The sequence below is a fragment of the Mytilus edulis genome, chromosome 7 (assembly GCF_963676685.1).
Source record: "Mytilus edulis chromosome 7, xbMytEdul2.2, whole genome shotgun sequence".
Lineage (NCBI taxonomy): Eukaryota > Metazoa > Mollusca > Bivalvia > Mytilida > Mytilidae > Mytilus > Mytilus edulis.
In genome coordinates this window covers 66,646,550-66,654,096 of record NC_092350.1, presented here as the reverse complement: position 1 = coordinate 66,654,096, position 7,547 = coordinate 66,646,550, and the positions used below count along the sequence as shown (strand labels likewise).

Sequence of the window (7,547 nt, the reverse complement as noted above, 5' to 3'; positions counted from 1 at the left end):
ATAGTTCACATAATAAATTTTTTAAAACAGTTATACTATTTGACTATTCTGTGGCTAATTATTTTTTTATAAAATTAAATATAAAAGGAAACTTACCGACTTGGACATCTGAAAAGTAATACGAATTGGTATAAATATGTTGTAATGGTTAATTTTTAATTATTTGTTGTCAAAATCAATAACTGTTCTTCTATTTCGAAAGAAATTCATGAACAAATATAGATGACATTTTACTATATTCTTAATTCTTTTTCTTGTCACAATATGTATTGCTTTAGAATGATTAGCTTGGGTATTGTATCCGTTAAAACAATTAAAATTATTTAGTGCATGATCTAGTATGCATTGTGTAAAATTGATAATATAAGTTGAGATTGATAGAAAATAATGCGTAGAAAAATAGCGTTGAGTGAAAAACAAAGTCGATATTTGTACAAGTCGCTTACCTTTTCGAAGAATCATAGTCGGAATGAAATTACCATCACATACATCACATATCGTAGGGGGTTTCTCAAAGGTCTCTGAAATTATCAGAAATCTGAATGATATCCCTTATATGGCATGAATGTATCAGTCAATGACCAAATCTAAATCGTATGGAATCTCTGTTTTTGACCACTAAGCATAAAATTCAATAAAATGTTATAAATAAAACATAGTTAGATAAGAATCATTGTTAAACAAATTAAATTGCTATTTGTCGGGGGAAAAAATGATGTTCTATGACTAAGGCCGGTATTTGAAAACTTTAAAAGCAACTTTCATATAGCAAATATCGTAGGATAATTTGAAAAATTTGAGAGAAAAAATGCTACAACAAATATTATCAGTAAACATAGTTTAGCACAAATAAATTGTTATAATTTTAAATAGCAAGAAAAAAGAAAAATATACATAGTGGACAAAAAAAAACTCATAATTTTTGTATTCTTATGACGAAAATCAAAAGTCAACGACAGTACATCCTATTAAACACAGAAACGATCGTCCAGATTACACGAGCAACAAGAACACTGCTATGCCTTTTTCAACTAGTAATATGACTTATACAATGTTGCAAACAGTATAAACAGTGTTGTTTCTGTGTGTGTTAATTAATTATAGGAACTCAAATAATCATGTTCATACTCGCGGAAACAGGACATGTGACATGTCTAGTAAGATCTCTTCAAGGTTTAATTAATTGTTTAAATTCACCATTGAAACGCTGTCTTAAGACATTACGCCATTCGTATCTAATATGGTGAGTTGTAAATTTACTAATCGTATTTTGACATACGGGAAACGTAAACAAAAAATCTTACTCAAATCTGTTACAAATGACGCTATAACGTCTGGAAATCCATTTGTGACAACAGTTTTACCACATGAGTATGTATCGTGTGTACCATTATTCCGTCTATATAAATAAACACCATTCATCAGTCTATAGCATATATAAAAGTCAAAGTATATAACGTCTTAACATATTTCAACTTAGAAGTTTTACGTCCATATATATTCAACAATCAACAATTTCCGACGTAAGACTGTTAGGCTACAGAGAGCGTGCATTGCTCACCTAGCATGTTTGTACAAATTAATATGATAAAACAGTATTTTAATCGTATGGACCTAATGTTTTTTATCGATGTTTTTTTTCATAAATTCAAACGGCAAAATAGACCACAAAAGAGGCAAACATTGGACAAATGGTAATTAACATGTTTTAAAAAAGATTGACGATCAGTGGTGGAGTATTCGCTTCGTCTTTTCTGCTTAATCAACTGTTCAACGCTTGCATCAGATTTAAAATTTCCAAATTTTCTATCGTGAATATTGCTATGGAGGCATTTACTGTCAATAAGCCCATCCGATACAACTTAATTGTGATATTGAAAAACATTTCAGCTTGATTATAACCACATATGTATTCTATGAGTTTTCAATGTCTGATTAAATTGAAATCACATTCAAATCAAGTTGCCATATACATGTATTTTTCAGTTATAATCTGATGGCAATAAAATCTTTATTTGTAATTTTGTAATCTGCGATTGGATTCATTTTTCGTCTGAAAACCATTCTTCTTACATAACAACATATTCGTTGTACATTACGCGTAACAGAAATTTATTTTGATAAAGTCGCTTAATTCATATATTCACCTATCATTAAGCTGTATAAAGTACTATAGCAGTTAAAAGTGATTCGTTATAAAATGGAAACAAAATTCAACAGGGTTATCATCTCAGGTGAACTTATGTGATATGGTGGGGAGGCATTTTCTGCCCAACGACTAATTCAAATAATTTGTTTATTATATTTTAAAGAAATTAGTAGGGTATGTTCACCTTATAACTGTGAAAAGTCCAGATCTTGCATAACATTCCTGGTAAAAGAGAAGTCTTCCATGCAATGTAAAAACACTAGTGGTTCGATTATTTTCTCTTACGAGACCTGGAACTACTGGACTTCCGTCGTCTCCTAGTCTTCCATAAATGGTTTTTTGTCTGTAACATGGTTGCGAACACAATCCAAAAACTGATAAAAAAGAAAAAGAATCCAAATGAATACATGTGATATTGTACAAATATGATACATTTAAATCCTAACTAATTTGATTATGTGTAATTTTAATGTAAAGTTCGCTATAAAAAAAATCTTCAATAATATTATGGTTGGTAATGCTTGTTTCGGGGTACAGTTATGCTTTAGAACCAACAGTAGGGGATGGTTGGGTATATGCAATCATAAGTGTTAGATTTTTTATAATAAATTGAACATTTGATTTCCTCATGAAATGAAGAACTTACATAGTTTACTGACATGGCAGATTGATATAAACATGAAGAACTCCCATCTATGTTTTTGACAGAATAACCCACATCCGACTTACTTATTCCTAGTTTGAAAAATTAATAGATTTATGTAATGTAAGCCTCAAATATCTCACATGATGACCTATCGCCAAATGTTATTGTTCAAATCTAAGAAAAGAAAAACATGAGTTTGTTGAAAGGCGAGAAATACTTTATTTCATAGATAACTACCAATGTTTTCCGATTATTTAACCACTTTTACCTTCTCTTTTCCTAACATGTCACATCGGCGATTGATAACTATCGCCAAATTGTACTTGCTTCATCAATGAAACCCGTGCCAAATGTGAAGCAGAATTAAAGCACAGTTCATAAGCATGATAAGAATATGATTGCATTCCAGGGTTTGGCGTGTTTCGTGTTGCTCAGTCTTACATTTTGTCTTTAGATTGATTGCTTGTTTTTTTGCAATGACATTTTTAGCTTGATTTTGACTTTTGAGTTTGAATACAGGGAATTCATTTTTACTTTCGTGGTTACCAAGTTTCGTGCATTGTGGAAAAACTTGCATTTTCGTGCGATATTTGATTTCGTGGTTTTCCAAATGTCTGCATTTTATCATACAGAAAATTTGCAATTCTTTTAACATTAAAATTCGTGGTTTCTCTTCAACAAAGAAATTTTACAAAAATGTGTATCCAACGATTAATACTGAATCCACAGTATAATTTTCTCACCTGACCAAAGACGGGAGTTAATCTTAAAGGCTCCAGATTAGTTGGCATACCGTACTGTAAATTCAGAAATTATTGCGTACATTTGTTATTGTGATAATTTAAAATGTCATTTTTGACTAAAATACAATTTTTCTTTTTGCGATAGTGAAACAATTTCTATATACTCATTATAATTCTTAAAAGAAATTCAAAATGGGAGTTTAAACTATTGCGATTACAACCCTGTTGCATTTTTCGTAATAAAAAAAACATCGCAATAATTTTTGAATTAAAATATTTTGATCGATGAACGACTACTGGTAAACTGATAATGCAATAAGTCAATAACAGTGTGTAAGAACCAAAGCACTACAAATGTAGTAACGTATGAAACAGTTTATTCCTGCTAATTGATCATTTTAGCTTTTTCAAATTCATGTTTCCCCTTTGGTAAAACAATGCAGGTCATCGTTCATTTTCGCTTTTCAAAAAGTTTGCTTATGAAATATGAAGGCATGTCAAGTGATTAACTTTATCTAACTGGAAGGGAAAATATCTTTAAAAAAATACTTAAAGGGACATTTCATAATCTGGTTTCATTTTTTCATTTATTAGTAGTTAATTTGTACAAAGCTGAAGATGTGTCCATATAAAATGCGAAGAAAAATAGAACCTCCTGTGACGGTAATACTCAATTAATGAGAAACATATATTAATTTACATTTTTCATTGATATTTTTATATTTGTCTACTACATGAACTATAGCATGAATAATGATTAGGTACTTTTATAAATCCAATTAACATATTTCAATCCAATGTAATTAGAAATGATTCTATTGGGAGTTCATCGTTAGTGTTAAAATCAAATTAAGAAGAATTTGTCTTTAGCGATATACAATTCTTATGATTTCATGTGAAGAAACAATGAGAAAGTGAGGCATGAAATGTTCCAATTCTCTGAGTTGACCTTATATGCATTTTGCTATTCTCTTTTTGTCTGTTTATGTCATATACATGCTGATGTTGCTTCCTATTTACGAATCTATGGCTATCAAATTTTAACGTTTAAGCATACCTGTGAAGGTAAATAAATCAAAGCGTTTTTCTCGCGCTAAATCTTTAAAGTTCTTAATCAATTTGTTGCTTGTGTAAACATTATTTTCTTTTAAAAATAGAGTAAACAAACCATTGATCTTGTTTTTGTATCTTAACGGTTTGACGTCAAAAGTCAGCTTCCTGTGTCAAACATTAATAAACTATGTTTTTTTGATATTTTTTACGCTTCAGAATAAAATCAATAGTACAAAAAAAGTCATGTACAAAAACAAAGAATTCTTGTCAGCATATTTAATATATCAGTGAATATTAAAAAACATAAAACAAAAAAAAAACATAACATAACATAACCAGCTGTTTCATAGATTAATTAAAACAGAACAAGCATTAAAAAAAAGACAGAAGTTCACATATACTTTTTTCTATAAATAGTCAATATTATAATCGAAACGAAGTGGAAAGTTTTTCTGTAATCTTTATTTTTATATTTATGTTTTTTTGGGGTTATTTGCTCTTTTTGTTATACATCTGTTGGAACTTAATAGTTTCAGAACAAGTAAGACATGAATATCGCTGGGTTTTTTTAAATTTGATAAAAACGAAATTATAATTTATTAAATTTAACAGCAAAGTGGTTAAAATCCAAGGATAAACAAACCCCGAGAGTTCAGAAATAACGAGCTTATTGTAAAGAAATGAAGGATTAAAAAAAATCACAAAAATACTGATATCCGAGGAAAATCAGAACGGATAACTGTTTACCATGTTGACGTCATAGTTCCGATTCCGTTGTCAAAGATTTACAAAGACGTTTTTGAAAATTTTGCTCTTTTCCGAAAGGAATCAAATAAATCAATCACATTATTATCGTGTGAAACATACAAATATATTTTTATCTTTTTGGACAAATATAACAAATAACAATTGTGAATATGTACAGAAAAAAGTGAAATCACAAAAATACTGAACTTCGCGGAAAATTCAACACAGAAAGTCCCTAATCAAATTGCAAAGTCAAATGATTATACACTTCAAATGAATGGACAACAACTGTCACATTTCTGACTTGGTACAGGCATTTTTAAATGTAGAAAATATTGTGTTGAGCCTGGTTTTATAGCGCTAAACCTCTTACTCGTATGGCAGTCGCATCAAATTTCATTATATTTACAACTATGCGTGAACAAAACAGAAAAGGTAAAATTGTCAAAATTGTCAAAATAGGGTACAACAGCCATCACCGCAAAACAAAGGGGTAGAGTTGTCGTTACTCTTATTCTCAGACCGTGACATATGAAATTAATTATTGACATGAGAAAAAAACCCAGAATTTCTTTCAATATTTATGGATATGTTATACAACCTAATGTTGTTCGCGTATAACTTATAATTTTTTAGTACGATACGAGACATATATATACTCTCACACTTAAACAAGATGGAAATAATAAAAGCCCACAACATTAGAGAATGTGTGTTTTCAAATTCATATCTCATTCACACATATGACACACTATTACTATGTTTGCTGTTTTCATTTTAAACGGTTTTCCTTTTTCTTTCTACTTATCAGTTTGAAAATTATTTTGCTTTTAAACGTGTTTGGCTTAAATTTGATAATAATATTCTAAAAAAAAAAAAAAAAAAAAAAGCAACGAAACGGGAATAAACTTTACTACAATAAACGTTTGTGTAACATACTACTGTGGATTCGTTATTTTTCGTAAACCACGAAATCAAATGTTCCATGATTGACAGATTTTCTATAGGCGTGTTTGAATGTTTTGGCAATACCAAGAATTTAAATATCTCCGAAGATGCAAATTTTCCTTAATCCACAAAACAAATTGGTACCCACGAAATAAAAGAATCCAAAGTACTATGGGACAGCTTCCGAAATGCTAATTTGTAACCTTTTTCAACTGAACAAATCACTACTCTACTTTCAAATTCATGAGCCACAGTGTAATTTCATCCCCTACTTGCTACTAGAGGCATAAAACATGAAGAAATAAATTTTGAAGGTTAACAAACACTTGACAAGTAACACACTTCCCATAGTAGGGACTATATTCGAGGTGAACAAAATCAAGGGCGAAAACTGTGTTTCTGGACCAGATATAAACACAAGCCGCAATTTGATAGAATCCTGATTATTTATCTCTTAATTTTATCAAGTATGCTATGTAATTGTAAAATGTTTATATATTTTGATATTAGAAAATAGAAAATAACTTTACAAAAAAAAACACCTTTAAAGGGCCGTTTAAAGGTCCCTGTCTCTATTTTGCTGAATGTTGTTTTGATATGGGAAATATCCAAATTAAGCATATTAGCGAAGATTTATGTTTGCGTTATTTTCTATTAGCGAAAGTCGTGAAAATAAATAAGTTTAAGAGTATCTGTTGTCCTAAATGACGCATAGCTAACTATTTCATGGTTGCACTATTTAATAATTCTCAGAATAAAAAAAACGAAGGGTGATACAGATTACTTACCGTTTCGAAAAAGCAAAACGAAGAACACGCTTATCCAAACAATCATCATGTTGAAATAAATGTGTAATGTATGTTGTTTCAGGAAAAAATATCTGAAGGTTTGTTCATAAAGTACATATATATAATTTTTTTCAAGTGACATGTTTCATTGTATAACAAATTAACGCACGTGTCAAAGAAGAAGGCGGAAGTTCAACGCACCTTTTGTGTTTTAATTGAATATTTAGACGAATTAAAAGGATTGTTTCTTAAAATATAAAAAAAAAGAAAAAGATGGTTGTGTTTGACAAATATTCATTTAATGTGAATTTTCCATTTTGAAACGAATTTATATTATTTATTTTTAATATATATTAAATAGACTTTATTTATTGAGCATGTTGAGTAGACGGAGATATAAATGCATTCTCTATTGATGTGCTTTCAGTTCAGATTTGACAGAGTCGTATATCTGGATTTTACTCGTCTTGAGT

At 29.6% G+C, this 7,547-nt stretch overlaps 1 long non-coding RNA gene across 1 annotated transcript; it reads right to left on the bottom strand.

The window, feature by feature from the left end:
- Positions 1–404: 404 nt before the first annotated feature.
- On the bottom strand, positions 405–7,184 carry LOC139482032 (uncharacterized). The gene is made up of 4 exons (XR_011654752.1): positions 7,075–7,184; positions 2,334–2,523; positions 1,305–1,399; positions 405–521 (listed from the first exon to the last, which is right to left on the bottom strand). It is a non-coding gene; the product is annotated as an uncharacterized lncRNA (long non-coding RNA).
- Positions 7,185–7,547: the final 363 nt, after the last annotated feature.